At 43.3% G+C, this 24,328-nt stretch overlaps 14 non-coding genes across 14 annotated transcripts; all 14 read right to left on the minus strand.

Annotated features, from left to right (window-relative positions):
• Nucleotides 1–7,651: 7,651 nt before the first annotated feature.
• TRNAE-CUC (transfer RNA glutamic acid (anticodon CUC)) lies at nucleotides 7,652–7,723 on the minus strand. The gene has a single exon. It is a non-coding gene; the product is annotated as a tRNA-Glu (tRNA).
• Nucleotides 7,724–8,188: 465 nt separating this feature from the next.
• TRNAE-CUC (transfer RNA glutamic acid (anticodon CUC)) lies at nucleotides 8,189–8,260 on the minus strand. The gene has a single exon. It is a non-coding gene; the product is annotated as a tRNA-Glu (tRNA).
• A 1,042-nt stretch (nucleotides 8,261–9,302) lies between these two features.
• TRNAE-CUC (transfer RNA glutamic acid (anticodon CUC)) lies at nucleotides 9,303–9,374 on the minus strand. The gene has a single exon. It is a non-coding gene; the product is annotated as a tRNA-Glu (tRNA).
• Nucleotides 9,375–9,857: 483 nt separating this feature from the next.
• On the minus strand, nucleotides 9,858–9,929 carry TRNAE-CUC (transfer RNA glutamic acid (anticodon CUC)). Its single transcript has one exon. It is a non-coding gene; the product is annotated as a tRNA-Glu (tRNA).
• Nucleotides 9,930–10,411: 482 nt separating this feature from the next.
• On the minus strand, nucleotides 10,412–10,483 carry TRNAE-CUC (transfer RNA glutamic acid (anticodon CUC)). The gene has a single exon. It is a non-coding gene; the product is annotated as a tRNA-Glu (tRNA).
• Nucleotides 10,484–10,958: 475 nt separating this feature from the next.
• On the minus strand, nucleotides 10,959–11,030 carry TRNAE-CUC (transfer RNA glutamic acid (anticodon CUC)). The gene has a single exon. It is a non-coding gene; the product is annotated as a tRNA-Glu (tRNA).
• A 483-nt stretch (nucleotides 11,031–11,513) lies between these two features.
• TRNAE-CUC (transfer RNA glutamic acid (anticodon CUC)) lies at nucleotides 11,514–11,585 on the minus strand. Its single transcript has one exon. It is a non-coding gene; the product is annotated as a tRNA-Glu (tRNA).
• Nucleotides 11,586–12,068: 483 nt separating this feature from the next.
• On the minus strand, nucleotides 12,069–12,140 carry TRNAE-CUC (transfer RNA glutamic acid (anticodon CUC)). The gene has a single exon. It is a non-coding gene; the product is annotated as a tRNA-Glu (tRNA).
• Nucleotides 12,141–12,623: 483 nt separating this feature from the next.
• TRNAE-CUC (transfer RNA glutamic acid (anticodon CUC)) lies at nucleotides 12,624–12,695 on the minus strand. Its single transcript has one exon. It is a non-coding gene; the product is annotated as a tRNA-Glu (tRNA).
• Nucleotides 12,696–13,160: 465 nt separating this feature from the next.
• Nucleotides 13,161–13,232, minus strand: TRNAE-CUC (transfer RNA glutamic acid (anticodon CUC)). The gene has a single exon. It is a non-coding gene; the product is annotated as a tRNA-Glu (tRNA).
• Nucleotides 13,233–21,112: 7,880 nt separating this feature from the next.
• Nucleotides 21,113–21,184, minus strand: TRNAE-CUC (transfer RNA glutamic acid (anticodon CUC)). The gene has a single exon. It is a non-coding gene; the product is annotated as a tRNA-Glu (tRNA).
• Nucleotides 21,185–22,214: 1,030 nt separating this feature from the next.
• TRNAE-CUC (transfer RNA glutamic acid (anticodon CUC)) lies at nucleotides 22,215–22,286 on the minus strand. The gene has a single exon. It is a non-coding gene; the product is annotated as a tRNA-Glu (tRNA).
• A 482-nt stretch (nucleotides 22,287–22,768) lies between these two features.
• TRNAE-CUC (transfer RNA glutamic acid (anticodon CUC)) lies at nucleotides 22,769–22,840 on the minus strand. The gene has a single exon. It is a non-coding gene; the product is annotated as a tRNA-Glu (tRNA).
• A 1,037-nt stretch (nucleotides 22,841–23,877) lies between these two features.
• On the minus strand, nucleotides 23,878–23,949 carry TRNAE-CUC (transfer RNA glutamic acid (anticodon CUC)). Its single transcript has one exon. It is a non-coding gene; the product is annotated as a tRNA-Glu (tRNA).
• Nucleotides 23,950–24,328: the final 379 nt, after the last annotated feature.

Below are 24,328 nucleotides of genomic sequence, written 5' to 3' on the forward strand. Positions count from 1 at the left end.
AAACATACAAGGGAATACAAGCAAGGGAAAGGGGCAGTTGCCCACGGCAACACTGTGAGCAACCAGAGTGGTGAACGAGCCGAGTCAAGCCAGGAGTGTGCGAGGTACCAAACGAAGAGCAGAAGAGTAGTCAGTAAGCCAGGGTCTGTATGGAGCAGGATCAAAATAGAAGGAGCTGTAGCTGGGCCAGGAAACCACACGAAAAGAATCACAAGCACCGAGGGACAGGAAGGGCAGGCTTAAATAGACAGAGGGCGGGAGCTAGCTGAGTCTGGCCAGGTTGCGATAGGCTCTCCCACTCCTAAGCCTGCCAGCCTGAGCGGTGGAAGCTGGAGTCAGTCTCAGGGATGTAGATTCGGGTGCTGACTGATTAATTATGGGAGTTAACCCCGAAGCTGTGCCTGGCAGATCCTTTACAACCGATCCGTGCATTACATAGCTTTTGGGTCCAGCGCCGCCCACGTGATCACATTCTGACCTGGTCTGGAATCACTGTGCTTTTGAGGAAACCAGAACTCAGGCTCACAATGCATTTGTTCTGGCTCCCATAGGAATGTATTGAGAGCCTGAGTTCCCGTTTTCTCAAAAGCACAGGGATTCCAGACCAGGTCAGAATGAAGATCATGTGGGCGATGCTGGACCCCGAAAACGACGTGATGCACGGATCGGTAAATATTTCTGCAAAGAGCACCCCACTGAAACACCAATGCACAAATGGGGGAAAAATGCGCAGGAATAGTACGTCCAGGGGAAAATGCATCGCCATTTTCCCCCGGCGTTTCATCAAGCTGTGATGCCTGCTGTTCCCGACAGGCTATCACAGCTATTAGCCTATCACAGCTCAGTGTGCAGGGACCAATCATAGTGGTCCCGCCTTCGCGATCGCTGCTATTGGTTAGTTAGTGACGACCGGCCAATAGCAGCGATCGCATACGTAATTTCCTGCTCTGACCTCAGATCCTGCCGCACCCGCTCTCTGTTCGAGGAGAGCGGTTGTGGAGAGAGTCAGAGCAGAGCAGTTAAAAAATAACAAATATATCATGTATTTTTTTGCTTTTACCAATTTGTATCCACTTCCCACTCCTGTCCTTGTGTTCCCCTTGTGTTCCCCTTGTCACCCACGCTTTTGGTCAGTGATCTCTATCACTGACCACTTTTGAGTCTTCAGGGCCACATTTCCCTGGTCCCTGAGGATTATTTTTTTTAATTTTCTTTATAAAATATAATAAAAACAAAAAAAAAGTCAGTTTAGAAAGTCAGCAGATAGTTTAGTATTAGGGTTAGTTAGTGTCAGGTAACCGTCAGGTATAGCGTCAGGGAATTTAGCATCAGGAATCAGTCACAGTTAGTTAGGTTTAGCGTCAGGAATCCGTCACCGTAGTTAGGTTTAGCGTTAGGGATCCATCACTATAGTTAGGTTTAGTTGTCCAAAAATAAGCAGCACTCCAAGTGATATGAAAAAAATGGCCTTTTTATTAGCCCTTGTGAAACGTTTCGGCTCTACATCTGAAGCCTTTTTCAAGCATACAAACAGTGCAAGGCAAGTGAAATATATGGAGACCAGACAAATGATCTCATTAACAAGTGATTAAAATGAAATATCAAAATAAACAATATTACAATCATAATATTGATAATAAAATATGCAAATGTACAACATTGTGACATAAGACACATGAACATCCTCATAAAGGTTGGAAACACAGTATACATTAAAACTTATGTGCTAATTGGCAAACACAACAATAAATGTTCACATGTGTATATAATGTGTAAAATGTAAAAACAAATGCCATGTGATACCTTGGATCCATGTTCCCGATAGTTTCCGGTGCTTTGGGAGAAAAACGGTGCCTTTCTTTGACGTATAACTGTTGGTCTAGGGCGCTATTCCGCGCATACGCATAATAAGTTTGAAGCCCGCGGTGGCCATTTTGGTACAGGAATCTAGGTATGTAATGATTGCATCGCACGGAGCGGCGCACATATACGAATAAAGAATATAATAGCCTAATTATAATAGATAGATAATATTAATGGCTTTCTAGATGCAAGATATAAGAATATAATATGCATCTAAGGAGTTATAATATATAAAGGTATAAAACGCTGTTCCGCGCATGCGTACAGCTACATAAAAAGCCATCAGTGGCCATCTTGGTAAGGGAAGCTCTAACTGGGATTGTTTCATCATGCAGCATGTATGTGATATGTATATACCATAATGACCTGCTGAGGACCATAGATAAATGTGAATAGTATTCATAGTGAAAGCCATATCAATAGCCGAGATACATTATATCAATAATATATTACGTAAGACGATAAAAGACATCTTATTATTAGATCAATATGAAAAAGATATTGTGTGAACACAAATGAACAATCCGTCCATATTTGTACAAAAACGCTAATTTAACGCACTGTGTGTACAATGACAAGAACAATTACTTATAAGCTTCAAAATAAAAGATTTCTTTATTCTGCATACTTTTGAAAATGATGTTTAGATAACAAATGTAGAAAGAAATTGGCGCATATGGTGTTGTCAATGAAGAATAAAAATACTTCTAAACATATTTTTACGTGTCGGCACATGGATCCATAGTAAACATGGTAGGTACTTGAAAAATTCTTTATAAGTGATCTGAAAGAGATACACAATATTGTACGTTACAAGATATTATATTCATATTCAATACACTGATTCAAATACACAGAGGGTGTATGACCAACGCACCCCTCCCTGTGGGCAAGCAAGTTTCTAGATTACACCATGTGCGACAAAGTCAACATTGAGACCGTTAGGTCGCAATGTCTGTAGTCTCTCTATCCACTGTAGTTCTTTATATTTAAGCATTTTTATACGATTACCTCCCCTACGTGGAATTGGTATGTGATCAATTAGATAAACCCGCATTTCTCTCTCCGTATGTCCTGCCTCTGTGTAGTGCTAGGATACTGGGAGATCCAACCGTTTTTTCCGGATGGTATAACGGTGTTGGTTTAACCGTATTTTAAATTCAAGAGAAGTTTCTCCAACGTACAAGTGACAAGGACACTCCAATATATATACGACATGGTCAGATATGCAATTCAAATAAAATCTTATGTCATAAGATTGTTTGGAGTGAGGATCGATACATTTTGGACCCTTTTGTATTAACGAACAATTAACACAATTGAGGCAGGGATAACAACCCATGTGGCTCTTTGTAAAGTAGGTTTGTCTGTGTATTCTGCCAGGACCTATGTCAGAGTGTACTAATCTATCTTGTAGGTTAGGTGACCTGTGGTATGAAAAGAGGGGATTATTTTGGATTTCAGGGATATGGGGTAAGCTGTATCTCAGCACGGGCCAATGTTTAAGTATAATACTATTTATACTATTACTGTTCTCCACAAATGTGGTAACAAAGGGTATACGTGCAGGCAATGACCCTCGCGTTCTAGTTTTTAACAATGTATCCCTCTCAATTGATTCCACCTTAGTCCTCTGACGTTTAAGGGATGATATCGGGTAACCCCTGTGAAGAAATTTGTTTTGCATATTAAGAAGGGTATCATCCAATTTACTTACTACACTAGTAATACGTTTAGCACGAATGTATTGACTGGTAGGGAGACTTTTTAACATAGAGCGTGGATGATTACTATTAAACGTTAACAGATTATTCCTATCCGTTGTTTTGACAAAAAGCTCAGTAATTAACTTACCCTCATGGATATTGACTGATACAACAAGGAGTTGAATAAGAGAAAAGGAAGGGAGGTAGGATCCAGCGCTGAGTAGCGTTAAAATGGAAAAATATTTTCCAAGTTTAATTGGTTTAGATTAAAAGGAAAGTCCAGTTGTATTGGGTCCTGGGTGTGTAAGAAGTGGAGGGGTGGTATTCTCTAGGCCTACGCGTTTCGGACGACTGCCGCGTCCTTAAACTTGGCTGTGGTAGGTTTCAAAATGAGCGCGCTGTCAGATTTATACTTAGTTGGTGGGACAGCTGATTTTTGGTGGTGATTGCGTGTCATGGTCATGACTACCTTTGGAACGCAAGCACCGGAAATGAGTGTCAGGTAACCGTGACTTGGTATTGTTTAGTGTGCTTTTGTATACAGGATTTATTCAAAATTCTGCTTTGTATTTCATTAATAAAACTTCTATGCAATGTAAAAATCGTATCAAATTGCGTGTTTGTAAAATTATTGGATTTTTTGCGTTCCAGGACTCGTTTTGAAGTATGAAGTGGGAGACAGTAGCCAGCTTGATCATACTTCCGTGCCGATTTTGTTGGACGAAGACGAATCGTAGGCGTTCTTTGCTGCTGGTCAGTACTTATATCAAAAATGAGTCTTATATCAATAGTGATAATGAGATGTTGCGTATTGACACTGGTTTAAAAAAATCAAAAGAGTTGTGTTGCTGTTAATAGATGTAATTTGTCCAAAAAATTAATTTAGTCTCTTTGACTTTGAGGTTTATTATATACAGCTATTGTCCCATATATGTCATATGTTATTCTATATTTGTCATTTGTTTATTATATTTTTTATTATTTTTTATTTTTTGTTTTTTGTGTATTTTTGTGACATATGTATGATAACCGATAATTTAATAATATTTAGGCAGGGCGCTTTTTGTAATGGCGAGGATAAGATGTGGAGAAGTGTAGGTAGGACCGCAACTTTGACTAGTGGGGTGGGGAAACGTACATTGTTAAAACAACAAGGGCTGAGTGATGTGAGGGTTACTATGTACATAGCAATTAACAAATATTATGCATGTACATAATGGGAATTTTGTAACATATAAATGGGATTATATGTATACCTTGAAGAAACTTGGAACATGGTAACCTAGTATGTGCTATGCACTCTCGGAACATATGCATTATGTTGAGATGCTGTTTTTTTATTGTTATTATTTTTATTATTATTGATGGATTAATAGAGGTACATTAGTTCTTTCTTTAAATTCAGACCTTCTGGGTATCTTGTATTTAACCTATAAATCCAATAGACTTCTCTCAAATGTGTTTAACGAAAGGTTTTGGTATTTCTATTGTGGTGAGAAATGAAATGTTTAGACGCATTAAATATGTTGAGAATGTTTGCATTTCTTATGTAGCTGAGATGTTCTAAGATTCTTATCTTAAATTTCCGATTTGTGCAGCCTACATATTTTAAGTGGCATTCTGTACACTCGATTAGGTAGATAACTGAAACAGAATTACAATTGATGTAACTCTGAATGTTGAAAGTGTCTGTTTGTGTAGAATTGCTGAAGTTTTTAGTTGGATATGCGTAAGAACAGACTTTGCAAGGATGGTGGCCACATCTGTAGAAGCCTTTGGTTTCCAACCACGTTGTTTTTGTGTTTTCGTTAGATGTAAACAGAGATGGAGATAGAGTATTGCCTAAGGAAGGGGCTTTTTTTGCCACTATTCTACAGCCTCCAGACAAGATTGTACGCAAGGTGTCATCTTCCATGAGAATGGGTAAGTAGTTGTTAACTATATTTTTGATTTTTGTGAATTGGTTACTTTGTTGTAAAATCAGTGTGGGTTGGTTAACAACAGGTTGTGGTTCTTGTCTTTTATCAGGGATTTTGTGGTGACCAAGAAGTTGGCTTCTGGGTTTCTTAGTCATGATATTGCGGGCTCTGCTTAGTGACCATTTTGGGTAGCCTCTTTCTTGGAGTCTAGTACTTATTTGTTTTTGTTCTATCTCAAATTGGTTCTGGGAGGTACAGTTTCTTTTTGCACGATGCATTTCACCCAGAGGTATGGCTTTGATGGTATGTTTTGTATGGTCACTTTCCGCATGGAGTATGTTATTTGAAGCTGTAGGTTTTCGATGGGTTTTGGTGGATATGACTTGGCCTTTATCACCTTTTAATTCCAAATCTAGGAATATGATGTGTGAGGTATCATGATGGTAAGTGAATTTGAGGTTGCACTGGTTGTCATTGAGAGCTTCCACGAATTTAGGGATGATGTCAGTGTTCCCTTTCCAGATAATCAAAATGTCATCGATATATCTGCCGTACCATTCTATGCAGTTGCTGTATGTATTGTCGGAAGAAAAAATGTCGAATTGTTCCCACCATGACATCACCAAGTTGGCTACTGATGGGGAAAACTTGGCCCCCATTGACACGCCTTTAAGTTGTAAATAATATTTAGTATCAAATTGGAAATAGTTATTAGTTAACAGGAACATAAGTACTTCTAGAATAAAAGATTGAATTTTTTTTTCATAAGTACTATGTTTCGACAGATGGTAATCAAGAGCAGTATAGGCTATTTCATGTGGGATTGATGTGTATAGTGATACAACATCAGATGTGAGCCAGGTAAAATTCTTTTCCCAGCATTTATTGTGTAATAAATGGAGAACATGTTTTGTGTCCTTTAAAAAGCCAGGTGTTTTTTGTGCTAGAGGCTGTAATAATGTATCCAGCCATTCTGACAGCCTTTCAAGGATTGATCCGATACCAGAGACAATTGGTCTCATTGGTGGAGGCACTGTTTGTTTGTGGATCTTTGGAAGCGCATGGATTATAGGAGTAATAGGTTGTTCGATGTAAATGAAAACTTTTTGTTTCTGGGTAATGAAACCTCCTTGTTGCCCATCATCAAGTAATTTTTTCATCTGATGTTTGATTGCATCGACCGGATTTCTAGCCAGGATTTTATAGGTGGTTTCGTCAGATAACATGTTGATGATTGATTGTTCGTAATCTTTCTTATTCATCACCGTGACGTTGCCACCTTTGTCTGACATTTTTATAATTAAATCTTTATTGTCGTGTAATGATTTTACTGCTTGATTAAGTTTGGTTGACATATTCGTTTTAGGACGTTGGTTTTTGAGGCTGTCGGCAAGATTATGCAGTTCTTTTTCTATGACAGTTTGGAATCGATCCATTGAATCCGTGCGTGAGCTGGTGGGATAGAATTTCGGATTTGATGTTGTAAATTTGTGAGCTGTCGTGACTGTTTGGTTGGAAGTTTCACTACGTAGATGGTCTAGGCTTACCATAGTTGAAAGTTCTTGAAATGTAAATTCTGCTGGTGTGGATGCTAGAGCTATTTCTAATCTTGTCTCTTCTACAGACGTGATTGTAGATAGTGTCTCTGCAGGAGTATTATCAGGACTAATTTCGCATTGAAGAAAATGTTTTTTTACAGTTAGATTGCGAATGAATTTATTAATATCTAATATTGTATTGAAAAGGTTGAAGTTTTTTTTGGGAGCGAAGTTGAGACCTAGTGTTAGTACTTCATTCTGCTCTGGAGTTAACGAGGTGGAGGATAAATTGGTGACATTAGTTATCGGTATTGTTGGTGGCTTTTTTCTTCCACCAGACTTGAAGGCCACAGCTCTTTTACATTGAATGCCAAAACATTATCAATCAAAAATGAAGGAAAGCCAAATTGACGGAGAGGACAATGGTGCTTCTGACTTCCTTGACAACTTGGATTGATAAGGGAGAGATGGTAATTATTCAAAACCTAAAGCCAAAATAGTATCTTGTGCAAAATGAAGAAAATAGGCACATTCAGATTTTTGGCCACAAAAGTACTTTCATCAAGAAACATTAAACTGACCCACTCGACCATCGAATGCAGGTTCAAGTCTAAATGGAGGCTCATTCCCATACCGGGAGTCGAACCTGGGCCACCTGGGTGAGAACCAGGAATCCTAACCGCTAGACCATATGGGAGCAGATAAGGTTTTGTGTATGTAATATAAAAAAAAAAAATAATAAAGTAAAAAGTAATTACTTGCTTTAATTTATCCATGTTGCGATGGGGTGAAAATGTCTGGTCTCACTAGTGCAGTAGGTAGTGTGTCAGTCTTAGTTTGAACTTCAAATGGGGTACATTTCTTTCCTATTTTCATGGCTTTTCTCTTCCACCAGACTTGAAGGCCACAGCTCTTTTACAATGAATGCCAAAACATTATCAATCAAAAATGAAGGAAAGCCAAATTGACGGAGAGGACAATGGTGCTTCTGACTTCCTTGACAACTTGGAGTGATAAGGGAGAGATGGTAATTATTCAAAACCTAAAGCCAAAATAGTATCTTGTGCAAAATGAAGAAAAGGCACATTCAGATTTTTAGCCACAAACATTAAACTGACCCACTCGACCATCGAATACAGGTTCAAGCCTAAATGGAGGCTCATTCCCATACCGGGAGTCGAACCCGGGCCACCTGGGTGAGAACCAGGAATCCTAACCGCTAGACCATATGGGAGCAGATAAGGTTTAGAGTAAGTAATATAAAAATAAATAAAAGAACAAAATAAAAAGTTATTACTTGCTTTAATTTATCCATGTTGCGATGGGGTGAAAATGTCTGGTCTCGCTAGTGCAGTAGATAGTGTGTCAGTCTTAGTTTGAACTTCACATGAGGTACTTTTCTTTCCTATTTTCATGGCTTTTCTCTTCCACCAGACTTGAAGGCCACAGCTCTTTTACATTGAATGCCAAAACATTATCAGTCAAAAATGAAGGAAAGCCAAATTGACGGACAGGACAATGGTGCTTCTGACTTCCTTGACAACTTGGAGTGATAAGGGAGAGATGGTAATTATTCAAAACCTAAAGCCAAAATAGTATCTTGTGCAAAATGAAGAAAAGGCACATTCAGATTTTTAGCCACAAAAGCACTTTCATCCAGAAACATTAAACTGACCCACTCGACCATCGAATGCAGGTTCAAGTCTAAATGGAGGCTCATTCCCATACCGGGAGTCAAACCCGGGCCACCTGGGTGAGAACCAGGAATCCTAACCACTAGCCCATATGTGAGCAGATAAGGTTTAGAGTAAGTAATATAAAAATAAATAAAAGAACAAAATAAAAAGTCATTACTTGCTTTAATTTATCCATGTTGCGATGGGGTAAAAATGTCTGGTCTCGCTAGTGCAGTAGATAGTGTGTCAGTCTTAGTTTGAACTTCAAATTGGGTACTTTTCTTTCCTATTTTCATGGCTTTTTTCTTCCACCAGACTTGAAGGCCACAGCTCTTTTACATTGAATGCCAAAACATTATCAGTCAAAAATGAAGGAAAGCCAAATTGACGGACAGGACAATGGTGCTTCTGACTTCCTTGACAACTTGGAGTGATAAGGGAGAGATGGTAATAATTCAAAACCTAAAGCCAAAATAGTATCTTGTGCAAAATGAAGAAAAGGCACATTCAGATTTTTAGCCACAAAAGCACTTTCATCCAGAAATATTAAACTGACCCACTAGACCATCGAATGCAGGTTCAAGTCTAAATGGAGGCTCATTCCCATACCGGGAGTCAAACCCAGGCCACCTGGGTGAGAACCAGGAATCCTAACCGCTAGACCATATGGGAGCAGATAAGGTTTTGTGTATGTAATATAAAAAAAAAAATTAATAAAGTAAAAAGTCATTACTTGCTTTAATTTATCCATGTTGCGATGGGGTGAAAATGTCTGGTCTCGCTAGTGCAGTAGGTAGTGTGTCAGTCTTAGTTTGAACTTCAAATGGGGTACTTTTCTTTCCTATTTTCATGGCTTTTTTCTTCCACCAGACTTGAAGGCCACAGCTCTTTTACATTGAATGCCAAAACATTATCAATCAAAAATGAAGGAAAGCCAAATTGACGGACAGGACAATGGTGCTTCTGACTTCCTTGACAACTTGGAGTGATAAGGGAGAGATGGTAATTATTCAAAACCTAAAGCCAAAATAGTATCTTGTGCAAAATGAAGAAAAGGCACATTCAGATCTTTGGCCACAAAAGCACTTTCATCCAAAAACATTAAACTGACCCACTCGACCATCGAATGCAGGTTCATGTCTAAATGGAGGCTCATTCCCATACCGGGAGTCGACCCCAGGCCACCTGGGTGAGAACCAGGAATCCTAACCGCTAGACCATATGGGAGCAGATAAGGTTTTGTGTATGTAATATAAAAAAAAAAAAAATTAAGTAAAAAGTAATTACTTGCTTTAATTTATCCATGTTGCGATGGGGTGAAAATGTCTGGTCTCACTAGTGCAGTAGGTAGTGTGTCAGTCTTAGTTTGAACTTCAAATGGGGTACATTTCTTTCCTATTTTCATGGCTTTTCTCTTCCACCAGACTTGAAGGCCACAGCTCTTTTACATTGAATGCCAAAACATTATCAATCAAAAATGAAGGAAAGCCAAATTGACGGACAGGACAATGGTGCTTCTGACTTCCTTGACAACTTGGAGTGATAAGGGAGAGATGGTAATTATTCAAAACCTAAAGCCAAAATAGTATCTTGTGCAAAATGAAGAAAAGGCACATTCAGATCTTTGGCCACAAAAGCACTTTCATCCAAAAACATTAAACTGACCCACTCGACCATCGAATGCAGGTTCAAGTCTAAATGGAGGCTCATTCCCATACCGGGAGTCGACCCCAGGCCACCTGGGTGAGAACCAGGAATCCTAACCGCTAGACCATATGGGAGCAGATAAGGTTTCGTGTATGTAATATAAAAAAAATAATTAATAAAGTAAAAAGTCATTACTTGCTTTAATTTATCCATGTTGCGATGGGGTGAAAATGTCTGGTCTCACTAGTGCAGTAGGTAGTGTGTCAGTCTTAGTTTGAACTTCAAATGGGGTACTTTTCTTTCCTATTTTCATGGCTTTTTTCTTCCACCAGACTTGAAGGCCACAGCTCTTTTACATTGAATGCCAAAACATTATCAATCAAAAATGAAGGAAAGCCAAATTGACGGACAGGACAATGGTGCTTCTGACTTCCTTGACAACTTGGAGTGATAAGGGAGAGATGGGAATTATTCAAAACCTAAAGCCAAAATGTGCAAAATGAAGAAAAGGCACATTCAGATTTTTGGCCACAAAAGCACTTTCATCCAGAAACATTAAACTGACCCACTCGACCATCGAATGCAGGTTCAAGTCTAAATGGAGGCTCATTCCCATACCGGGAGTCGAACCCGGGCCACCTGGGTGAGAACCAGGAATCCTAACCGCTAGACCATATGGGAGCAGATAAGGTATTGTGTATGTAATATAAAAAAAAAAAAAAATAAACTAAAAAGTCATTACTTGCTTTAATTTATCCATGTTGCGATGGGGTGAAAATGTCTGGTCTCACTAGTGCAGTAGGTAGTGTGTCAGTCTTAGTTTGAACTTCAAATGGGGTGCATTTCTTTCCTATTTTCATGGCTTTTCTCTTCCACCAGACTTGAAGGCCACAGCTCTTTTACATTGAATGCCAAAACATTATCAATCAAAAATGAAGGAAAGCCAAATTGACGGAGAGGACAATGGTGCTTCTGACTTCCTTGACAACTTGGAGTGATAAGGGAGAGATGGGAATTATTCAAAACCTAAAGCCAAAATAGTATCTTGTGCAAAATGAAGAAAAGGCTCATTCAGATTTTTAGCTACAAAAGCACTTTCATCCAGAAACATTAAACTGACCCACTCAACCATCTAATGCAGGTTCAAGTCTAAATGGAGGCTCATTCCCATACCGGGAGTCGAACCCGGGCCACCTGGGTGAGAACCAGGAATCCTAACCGCTAGACCATATGGGAGCAGATAAGGTTTCGTGTATGTAATATAAAAAAAAAAATTAATAAAGTAAAAAGTCATTACTTGCTTTAATTTATCCATGTTGCGATGGGGTGAAAATGTCTGGTCTCACTAGTGCAGTAGGTAGTGTGTCAGTCTTAGTTTGAACTTCAAATGGGGTACATTTCTTTCCTATTTTCATGGCTTTTCTCTTCCACCAGACTTGAAGGCCACAGCTCTTTTACATTGAATGCCAAAACATTATCAATCAAAAATGAAGGAAAGCCAAATTGACGGACAGGACAATGGTGCTTCTGACTTCCTTGACAACTTGGAGTGATAAGGGAGAGATGGTAATTATTCAAAACCTAAAGCCAAAATAGTATCTTGTGCAAAATGAAGAAAAGGCACATTCAGATTTTTAGCTACAAAAGCACTTTCATCCAGAAACATTAAACTCACCCACTCAACCATCGAATGCAGGTTCAAGTCTAAATGGAGGCTCATTCCCATACCGGGAGTAGAACCCGGGCCACCTGGGTGAGAACCAGGAATCCTAACCGCTAGACCATATGGGAGCAGATAAGGTTTCGTGTATGTAATATAAAAAAAAAAATTAATAAAGTAAAAAGTCATTACTTGCTTTAATTTATCCATGTTGCGATGGGGTGAAAATGTCTGGTCTCACTAGTGCAGTAGGTAGTGTGTCAGTCTTAGTTTGAACTTCAAATGGGGTACATTTCTTTCCTATTTTCATGGCTTTTCTCTTCCACCAGACTTGAAGGCCACAGCTCTTTTACATTGAATGCCAAAACATTATCAATCAAAAATGAAGGAAAGCCAAATTGACGGAGAGGACAATGGTGCTTCTGACTTCCTTGACAACTTGGAGTGATAAGGGAGAGATGGGAATTATTCAAAACCTAAAGCCAAAATAGTATCTTGTGCAAAATGAAGAAAAGGCACATTCAGATTTTTAGCTACAAAAGCACTTTCATCCAGAAACAATAAACTGACCCACTCAACCATCTAATGCAGGTTCAAGTCTAAATGGAGGCTCATTCCCATACCGGGAGTCGAACCCGGGCCACCTGGGTGAGAACCAGGAATCCTAACCGCTAGACCATATGGGAGCAGATAAGGTTTCGTGTATGTAATATAAAAAAAAAAATTAATAAAGTAAAAAGTCATTACTTGCTTTAATTTATCCATGTTGCGATGGGGTGAAAATGTCTGGTCTCGCTAGTGCAGTAGGTAGTGTGTCAGTCTTAGTTTGAACTTCAAATGGGGTACTTTTCTTTCCTATTTTCATGGCTTTTTTCTTCCACCAGACTTGAAGGCCACAGCTCTTTTACATTGAATGCCAAAACATTATCAATCAAAAATGAAGGAAAGCCAAATTGACGGAGAGGACAATGGTGCTTCTGACTTCCTTGACAACTTGGAGTGATAAGGGAGAGATGGTAATTATTCAAAACCTAAAGCCAAAATAGTATCTTGTGCAAAATGAAGTAAAGGCACATTCAGATTTTTAGCCACAAACATTAAACTGACCCACTCGACCATCGAATACAGGTTCAAGCCTAAATGGAGGCTCATTCCCATACCGGGAGTCGAACCCGGGTCACCTGGGTGAGAACCAGGAATCCTAACCGCTAGACCATATGGGAGCAGATAAGGTTTAGAGTAAGTAATATAAAAATAAATAAAAGAACAAAATAAAAAGTTATTACTTGCTTTAATTTATCCATGTTGCGATGGGGTGAAAATGTCTGGTCTCGCTAGTGCAGTAGGTAGTGTGTCAGTCTTAGTTTGAACTTCACATGAGGTACTTTTCTTTCCTATTTTCATGGCTTTTCTCTTCCACCAGACTTGAAGGCCACAGCTCTTTTACATTGAATGCCAAAACATTATCAGTCAAAAATGAAGGAAAGCCAAATTGACGGACAGGACAATGGTGCTTCTGACTTCCTTGACAACTTGGATTGATAAGGGAGAGATGGTAATTATTCAAAACCTAAAGCCAAAATAGTATCTTGTGCAAAATGAAGAAAATAGGCACATTCAGATTTTTGGCCACAAAAGTACTTTCATCAAGAAACATTAAACTGACCCACTCGACCATCGAATGCAGGTTCAAGTCTAAATGGAGGCTCATTCCCATACCGGGAGTCGAACCTGGGCGAGAACCAGGAATCCTAACCGCTAGACCATATGGGAGCAGATAAGGTTTTGTGTATGTAATATAAAAAAAAAAAATAATAAAGTAAAAAGTAATTACTTGCTTTAATTTATCCATGTTGCGATGGGGTGAAAATGTCTGGTCTCACTAGTGCAGTAGGTAGTGTGTCAGTCTTAGTTTGAACTTCAAATGGGGTACATGACCTGCCTAAGTAGAGTCGTGTGTTAACCTTATACCATACTATCCCCCCACCCCCACTTTAGTAAAGACACATGACACCGAGGTTGGATGTGAAATGGCCACAGCAGCCGTTTATTAATTTCACAGTTTTATAAAAACAATTTAAATCCGAAACATTCGGATAACTAGTTAGGAATCCACCAGAGAATTCCTCCTAATAATTCACATGACCCAACATGGGTCAGAATCGTAAATAACAATTTAACGTTAACATTAACCCGAGCAGAGGAAGTCCTTGAAGCCCCTTCAGATAGTCGTTTTTAAAGAACACACCGAATTAGCCATCTGCAAACCACCAATTACCTCCAGCCGTAAACCAGCTCGGAAGCACCGTTCACCTCTGCAGATGGCTCCAACCACTAGAAGTCCACTTCAAGGGGATAACACCCGATGAAGCCCTCAAGTGATATACCGACCACTAGAAGTCCACTTCAAAGGGATAACACCCGATGAAGCCTTCAAGTGATATACCTTCTACCAGAAGACCACTTCAAAGGGATAACACCCGATGAAGTCTTCAACCATGTACCTTTTTTGGGGGACGCATACCCCCGATGCGACCCCCCCACCATTTTGTACTGACTGGCCTCAAGGACTCCCCCCGCCAGCTGCCATGACAACAGAACCTACTCCGGAAAAAAGAAAAACATGTTAAATAAGCACACAAATAAAACCAACGCTCATAGACGGACGTACATAAGACCTAAGGAGTAACAAACCAAGGGCGGGAGGGTGGGAGCTTACTGTTTCTGTGTTACTCCTCCCGCTGCTTCCGGCTCAATGCCGAGAAACAGCGGGAAGCCCAGTAACGGCCCCCCGTCCCCCTTAACTCCTCCCCGTCCCCCCTCCAACTCCCTCCAACTCTCCCTCACCTAATTAACCCTTTCCCTACTAGGACGGTCATGTCGGCTTCCCTTAATCCCTGCAGGCTGCGTCCAGCCTCTTCTTGACCTGCCTAAGTAGAGTCGTGTGTTAACCTTATACCATACTATCCCCCCACCCCCACTTTAGTAAAGACACATGACACCGAGGTTGGATGTGAAATGGCCACAGCAGCCGTTTATTAATTTCACAGTTTTATAAAAACAATTTAAATCCGAAACATTCGGATAACTAGTTAGGAATCCACCAGAGAATTCCTCCTAATAATTCACATGACCCAACATGGGTCAGAATCGTAAATAACAATTTAACGTTAACATTAACCCAAGCAGAGGAAGTCCTTGAAGCCCCTTCAGATAGTCCTTTTTAAAGAACACACCGAATTAGCCATCTGCAAACCACCAATTACCTCCAGCCGTAAACCAGCTCGGAAGCACCGTTCACCTCTGCAGATGGCTCCAACCACTAGAAGTCCACTTCAAGGGGATAACACCCGATGAAGCCCTCAAGTGATATACCGACCACTAGAAGTCCACTTCAAAGGGATAACACCCGATGAAGCCTTCAAGTGATATACCTTCTACCAGAAGACCACTTCAAAGGGATAACACCCGATGAAGTCTTCAACCATGTACCTTTTTTGGGGGACACATACCCCCGATGCGACCCCGCCACCATTTTGTACTGACTGGCCTCAAGGACTCCCCCCGCACAGCGAAACAGGCCTTGACCACCTTAAGCCTGTGAGTTCCTCCACACCACCACCGCCCTTTCTATGCCTTCTGCTATCGCCAAGCTCCAAAGATCAATGCCAACCTCGGTCAGATGAACCCCGTCACTCCTCCAGAAATTCCCCACTCCTGACTCCAAATCCCTATGCCTCACGCAAATGCCCCCGTTTCTTGCCACAAAACGGGACACCGCCCGGTTAACTTTAATGCGAGCCTTATTGACTCTCTCCACTGATCTTGCTAACCGCCAATGCTTTCTTGGGACTATGTCCGACCACACTATCACCAACTTGGGATAAGATACCCACAAACACAACATATCATGTTTGATATCCCGCACCAACTCACGAAAGGGGCGGACTCCTAAGTCATTCCCACCCACGTGCAACACTAAGACCTCCGGAACCCTATCAAGCCGCGCATATGTCTGGAATTCCGCCAACACCCTGCTCCATGGCATACCTCTAAAACCCAGCCAATGCACAACCGCGTCCTGTCGCGGAATGCGCAACTGGCGACCATCCGGGCGGACGTCCGCCCTCAAAGCCCCCCAGTGCACGTACGAATGACCCATCAACCACACCAAACACGGAGGCGAATCTGAAACGGAAAACACAGTTAGGCACCACCATATAACATTTGTAAAGCGTAAACAACAAAATTATAACATATGGGGGCGGACATAGGACTTAAACCTTTTAGACTCCCAACGACCAATACGCCTCACCCCCTCATCATCCAACCCCCAGCGCCCTGCTTCCGTTGCTGCGCCAATCCTGAAGGAATGAGATGAATATGAGCCTGCCGCAACACCAACCGCCGTCAAACATTTTTTAAATACAGCTCCAAACTGAAACCTGGACAAAAACGACCCGTCCACATGACGTAACAAAGGCAAATCTGGAGACCCCCTGTTTTTCGTAAAACCCCGCATGCACTCTACTGGGCACATGACCGACCCCGGGAGAGCGAACAAAACTATCAGTTTACCCTTCCCTACTTGGTCAGTTTTAGATCGACGCAACCATACCTCCAGCCGGTCTGCGAATAGGCTCACCTCCCCAGATCTCAGCCCCCCTGCCCGTTTGGTACTTGGCGACACCAACTCACCTATTCTAAATGCTCCAAAGAACGCTAACGAAAAAGCCAACCGAAACAAATCCATTTCGTCTGAAGAACGACAGACCGATGCTAATGAACCGCCCAACGAGCTAAGCAAAGCAAACGACACCGGCCTTCTACTATCCGCCTCCACCCTACCTCGGCGCAACCCCTTCAAAGCCTGCGATACCAGAAATTCCTTAGATACATCCTGAAAGCCTCGCAACTTAAACCCAAATGCCACCGCAGATATGAACCGGTTCACCTTCGCTACTGAAAACCCCGCCTCCCAGGCGTCCCCTAACCAGTACAAAAGTGCCACCAACCTGTCTCTATCCGTATTGACGTCACCCAACTCTCTTACCCACTCCTCCCACTGCCTCCAACAAGCAGCATAAGCACTCCACGTCGTGCGCGCCAAAGACCTTTGTAACAGCTGTTCTATGGGACCGATACCAGATCCCAAAGATGCTCCGGACAAGCCAAACCGAGACGTTCCGCTCCCGGTGCCAATTGCCGAAACCGGTCCCACTGCGAGCGAGAAAGAGCATCAGCGATACAATTCCGTACACCCGGGACATGCACCGCCACCACCCACGCGTTCAACGGCAAACACACCAACACTAAATGTCGCAACAATTGAACTACCGGAGGAGAGGACGCCGTGATGTTATTAATGGCAAGCACCACCCCCATGTTGTCGCAGTAAAAACGGACCTTCTTATCCCTGAGCCTGTCCCCCCAAATGGTAGCCGCCACCACGATGGGAAACAGCTCGAGCAGGGCCAGATTCCGCGTGAGTCCACTGGACACCCAGCTAGCCGGCCATTGACCTGCGCACCACGGACCTCCCCCGTAAGCTCCAAAACCACCCGCCCCAGGCGCATCCGTGAAAATATTCAAATCACTCGTATCCTGCGCTGGGGCCATCCATAGCGAGCGACCATTGTACTGGCCCAAGAAGTCATCCCAAACCTGAAGATCAGCACGGTGCTCCTCCTTGAGCCGCACAAAATGATGCGGCGCACGCACTCCCGCCGTTGCCGCCGCCAACCTCCTACCAAACACCCTCCCCATCGGCATAATCCGGCAGGCGAAATTCAACTTCCCCAGCAGCGACTGAAGCTCCCTCAGCGTCATTTTTTTCATTCTACAAGCCCGTCGAACCTCCAGCCTCAAAGCACCCAACTTATCCGCCGGGAGACGACACTCCATTGCCACCGAGTCTATTTCGATTCCCAAAAAACAAATCGTCGCTACCGGGCCCTCCGTTTTTTCCGGCGCCAAAGGAATCCCAAAATCCCTCGCCACCTTCTGTAGAGCATGAAGCAAATTACCGCAAACCGGCGAACCCCCTGGGCCAACGCACAAAAAATCATCTAAGTAATGGATCAACGAGTCGACCCCGGATACTCCCCTCGTTACCCACTCCACGAAGCTACTAAACGCCTCGAAGTATGCACAAGAAAGGGAACACCCCATCGGAAGGCACCGATCCACGTAAAAAGCCCCATTCCAAAAACAACCCAACAGCCGTTGGCTTTCTGGATGGACCGGCAACAACCTGAACGCCGCCTCGATGTCAGTTTTTGCTAGCAGCGCCCCAGGACCCGCAGCCCGCACTAACCCCACCGCCTTATCGAATGAGGTATAAACTACGGAGCACAACTCGTGATCAATCCCGTCATTTACCGACGAACCCTTGGGATACGATAAATGTTGAATCAAACGAAATTTTCCGGGCTCGCGTTTAGGGACAATACCCAACAGGGACACAACTAAATCTTTTACCGGCGACTCAACAAACGGCCCCGACATGCGGCCCAACGAAACTTCTTTTAACAACTTTTCCGACACGACTTTTGCATGCAAGTAAGCCGATTTTAAATTCCTCCGCGTAACCGGAACCTCATAAGGAGGCGGAGGAATAACAAAACCAACACGAAACCCTTCATAAAGCAACTTAGCCGCCGCCCTATCCGGATACTCATTTAGATAAGGGGCCATCTTTTCCACCCTCACCGGCGACACCCCCTTGACCAGCCGCGTGCTGGTTACCTGACCTCTTTTTTCGCAGACATTTTGCCGCCCCGTGTGATGCACCATTACACTCGGAACACACGTGCTTGAACTTGCACGTGGCCCCGAACTTGCACTGACCTTCATTAAATTGCCAGCAAAACCCCGCCTTTCCCCCGCCGCTTTGTCCAACCTGACTAGACTGGCCTCCCTGGCCGGCGCTCCCGGGAAAGGACTGCCTAACCGGAGCCGTAACCCGTAACCAGAGAGCAATATCCTTCTGGTCCCACCGAATCGCCGGCCGAACCGCCTTCCGCTGACGGAATTGCTCATCGTATCGCAGCCACGCTTGACCCCCATACGCCCTATGAGCCTCCCCAATGGCATCAAAATAACAAAACAACGCCGAACAATTTTCCGGCACCTTTTCCCCTATCACACTAGCCAATATGGCGAACGCCTGCGACCAATTAACGAACGTCTGCGGGATAAGCCTATACCGCCACCGTTCCTCCTCGTCCTTTTTACTCTCATCCCGCTTGCTCTTATCCAAATTAAATTTAGCGAGCGGCAAGAGAGAAAAAATTTCAACATACTCGTCCTTACAGATACGCTCGCGCACCTCCTGCTTTAAATGCGCCCCCAACGGACCTTCAAAACAAACGTACACCTCCCCCCGAGCACGATCATCAATACGCACTCGATCGCCATCCTTTTTTGCCTCGGTCTGTACCGACACCGCGACCGCCTCTCTAACCGCCATCACGGGACGCGCCTGTAACGATCCCACGTCCCTGGGGCCTTCCCAAACTACCGCAGGGGACACTTCCATTACTACCGGCGCCGCGGCCCTATCTAGGCGCCCCACCAGCTCCCGTAAGCAATCCACTAAGTCCGCCAAACCCGCTCCGTCGCGTCCGCCCGCGCCACTACCGGCCCCCGATGCAATGCTAGCAGCCCCCCCGCCGACACCCGACATAAAAATCGCTGGATAAGACAATAATGGAGTTATACACTCACCGGGCTGCACAGGCGCTGTGTTCCCGTCAGCCGGACCATCCTGACCTCGACGATACACGTCCAGTTCACCTTCCTCCAGCTCTTCTCTCGCCGACGACTGTCCATCCCAACGACATCTGTGGAACGGGGATGAGGACGCGCTGACCGATGGGCCGACAACCTGCCGCCCGACCGCCGGGACCCAGACTTCCGACCGGACCTGTTGCCTCGACGTCGCTGCAGATCTAGGCGTCCGTCTAGACGATCCTGACGAAGCCTGCCCCCTGGCCGGAACATCACCAGGCGGGGCGGCCGTACCTTGTCCTCCAAATCTTCCATCTGATGGGGGAGGGGTGACAGGGAGCCCAGCCTGCGACTCCCTGCTTACCGCCGGACCCCGTCGCGGCCTGGGATTCCTGCCAGGACGCAGGGCCTGAGAAGGGGCGGTCCTCCCAGATGCCTGGCCTGCAGCGTCCGGGATCGGGCTCCCTCTGCGACGCCGTGTCCGCGGGACTGCCTCCGGACTGAGGCGCTCTGGAGGTCGGGACCGCCGAGAGGGACGGGTCGACCCGGCCTGCGTCGCCGTCACCCCCGGCAACGCTCTCTGCCTGCTCTGCGCAGGAGCGGTTGTTGCCGACTCCCCCCCCACCGCCATAACCATGCTTGTAAGGGGGCCGGGGGAGGGGAGCCTGTCCTGTGCAACAGACCCCGAACGCCGGGCCCGACGTGGCGAAACGGCGTCCGGGATCTTAGTTATTGCAGCCACGGTCTCCTCTAGCCATCCGGGACCGTGGTGCACAGCAGCGGCACGCAGCCGCTCTAACATTAAAGACTCTGCCATCCTGAGAAGCACGGGCAACGGGGAGCTTACTGTTTCTGTGTTACTCCTCCCGCTGCTTCCGGCTCAATGCCGAGAAACAGCGGGAAGCCCAGTAACGGCCCCCCGTCCCCCTTAACTCCTCCCCGTCCCCCCTCCAACTCCCTCCAACTCTCCCTCACCTAATTAACCCTTTCCCTACTAGGACGGTCATGTCGGCTTCCCTTAATCCCTGCAGGCTGCGTCCAGCCTCTTCTTTTCTTTCCTATTTTCATGGCTTTTCTCTTCCACCAGACTTGAAGGCCACAGCTCTTTTACATTGAATGCCAAAACATTATCAATCAAAAATGAAGGAAAGCCAAATTGACGGAGAGGACAATGGTGCTTCTGACTTCCTTGACAACTTGGAGTGATAAGGGAGAGATGGTAATTATTCAAAACCTAAAGCCAAAATAGTATCTTGTGAAAAATGAAGAAAAGGTACATTCAGATTTTTAGCTACAAAAGCACTTTCATCCAGAAACATTAAACTGACCCACTCAAACATCTAATGCAGGTTCAAGTCTAAATGGAGGCTCATTCCCATACCGGGAGTCGAACCCGGGCCACCTGGGTGAGAACCAGGAATCCTAACCGCTAGACCATATGGGAGCAGATAAGATTTCATGTATGTAATATAAAAAAAAAAATTAATAAAGTAAAAAGTCATTACTTGCTTTAATTTATCCATGTTGCGATGGGGTGAAAATGTCTGGTCTCGCTAGTGCAGTAGGTAGTGTGTCAGTCAAAGTTTGAACTTCAAATGGGGTACTTTTCTTTCCTATTTTCATGGCTTTTTTCCTCCAACAGACTTGAAGGCCACAGCTCTTTTACATTGAATGCCAAAACATTATCAATCAAAAATGAAGGAAAGCCAAATTGACGGACAGGACAATGGTGCTTCTGACTTCCTTGACAACTTGGAGTGATAAGGGAGAGATCGGAATTATTCAAAACCTAAAGCCAAAATAGTATCTTGTGCAAAATGAAGAAAAGGCACATTCAGATCTTTGGCCACAAAAGCACTTTCATCCACAAACATTAAACTGACCCATCGAACGCAGGTTCAAGTCTAAATGGAGGCTCATTCCCATACCGGGAGTAGACCCCAGGCCACCTGGGTGAGAACCAGGAATCCTAACCGCTAGACCATATGGGAGCAGATAAGGTTTCATGTATGTAATATAAAAAAAAAAATAATAAAGTAAAAAGTAATTACTTGCTTTAATTTATCCATGTTGCGATGGGGTGAAAATGTCTGGTCTCACTTGTGCAGTAGGTAGTGTGTCAGTCTTAGTTTGAACTTCAAATGGGGTACATTTCTTTCCTATTTTCATGGCTTTTCTCTTCCACCAGACTTCAAGGCCACAGCTCTTTTACATTGAATGCCAAAACATTATCAATCAAAAATGAAGGAAAGCCAAATTGACAGAGAGGACAATGGTGCTTCTGACTTCCTTGACAACTTGGAGTGATAAGGGAGAGATGGGAATTATTCAAAACCTAAAGCCAAAATAGTATCTTGTGCAAAATGAAGAAAAGGCACATTCAGATTTTTGGCCACAAATAGCACTTTCATCCAGAAAAATTAAACTGACCCACTCAACCATCTAATGCAGGTTCAAGTCTAAATGGAGGCTCATTCCCATACCGGGAGTCGAACCCAGGCCACCTGGGTGAGAACCAGGAATCCTAACCGCTAGACCATATGGGAGCAGATAAGGTTTTGTGTATGTAATATAAAAAAAAAAATTAATAAAGTAAAAAGTCATTACTTGCTTTAATTTATCCATGTTGCGATGGGGTGAAAATGTCTGGTCTCACTAGTGCAGTAGGTAGTGTGTCAGTCTTAGTTTGAACTTCAAATGGGGTACATTTCTTTCCTATTTTCATGGCTTTTTTCTTCCACCAGACTTGAAGGCCACAGCTCTTTTACATTGATTGACAAAACATTATCAATCAAAAATGAAGGAAAGCCAAATTGACGGTCAGGACAATGGTGCTTCTGACTTCCTTGACAACTTGGAGTGATAAGGGAGAGATGGTAATTATTCAAAACCTAAAGCCAAAATAGTATCTAGTGCAAAATGAAGAAAAGGCACATTCAGATTTTTAGCTACAAAAGCACTTTCATCCAGAAACATTAAACTGACCCACTCAACCATCAATGCAGGTTCAAGTCTAAATGGAGGCTCAGTCCCATACCGGGAGTCGAACCCAGGCCACCTGGGTGAGAACCAGGAATCCTAACCGCTAGACCATATGGGAGCAGATAAGGTTTCGTGTATGTAATATAAAAAAAAAATTAATAAAGTAAAAAGTCATTACTTGCTTTAATTTATCCATGTTGCGATGGGGTGAAAATGTCTGGTCTCGCTAGTGCAGTAGGTAGTGTGTCAGTCTTAGTTTGAACTTCAAATGGGGTACTTTTCTTTCCTATTTTCATGGCTTTTTTCTTCCACCAGACTTGAAGGCCACAGCTCTTTTACATTGAATGCCAAAACATTATCAATCAAAAATGAAGGAAAGCCAAATTGACGGACAGGACAATGGTGCTTCTGACTTCCTTGACAACTTGGAGTGATAAGGGAGAGATGGTAATTATTCAAAACCTAAAGCCAAAATAGTATCTTGTGCAAAATGAAGAAAAGGCACATTCAGATCTTTGGCCACAAAAGCACTTTCATCCAAAAACATTAAACTGACCCACTCGACCATCAAATGCAGGTTCAAGTCTAAATGGAGGCTCATTCCCATACCAGGAGTCAACCCCAGGCCACCTGGGTGAGAACCAGGAATCCTAACCGCTAGACCATATGGGAGCAGATAAGGTTTCGAGTATGTAATATAAAAAAAAAATATAATAAAGTAAAAAGTAATTACTTGCTTTAATTTATCCATGTTGCGATGGGGTGAAAATGTCTGGTCTCACTAGTGCAGTAGGTAGTGTGTCAGTCTTAGTTTGAACTTCAAATGGGGTACATTTCTTTCCTATTTTCATGGCTTTTTTCTTCCACCAGACTTGAAGGCCACAGCTCTTTTACATTGAATGCCAAAACATTATCAATCAAAAATGAAGGAAAGCCAAATTGACGGACAGGACAATGGTGCTTCTGACTTCCTTGACAACTTGGAGTGATAAGGGAGAGATGGTAATTATTCAAAACCTAAAGCCAAAATAGTATCTTGTGCAAAATGAAGAAAAGGCACATTCAGATCTTTGGCCACAAAAGCACTTTCATCCAAAAACATTAAACTGACCCACTCGACCATCAAATGCAGGTTCAAGTCTAAATGGAGGCTCATTCCCATACCGGGAGTCGAACCCAGGCCACCTGGGTGAGAACCAGGAATCCTAACCGCTAGACCATATGGGAGCAGATAAGGTTTCGAGTATGTAATATAAAAAAAAAATATAATAAAGTAAAAAGTAATTACTTGCTTTAATTTATCCATGTTGCGATGGGGTGAAAATGTCTGGTCTCACTAGTGCAGTAGGTAGTGTGTCAGTCTTAGTTTGAACTTCAAATGGGGTACATTTCTTTCCTATTTTCATGGCTTTTTTCTTCCACCAGACTTGAAGGCCACAGCTCTTTTACATTGAATGCCAAAACATTATCAATCAAAAATGAAGGAAAGCCAAATTGACGGAGAGGACAATGGTGCTTCTGACTTCCTTGACAACTTGGAGTGATAAGGGAGAGATGGGAATTATTCAAAACCTAAAGCCAAAATAGTATCTTGTGCAAAATGAAG

This window comes from Rhinoderma darwinii, chromosome 3, assembly GCF_050947455.1.
Source record: "Rhinoderma darwinii isolate aRhiDar2 chromosome 3, aRhiDar2.hap1, whole genome shotgun sequence".
Lineage (NCBI taxonomy): Eukaryota > Metazoa > Chordata > Amphibia > Anura > Rhinodermatidae > Rhinoderma > Rhinoderma darwinii.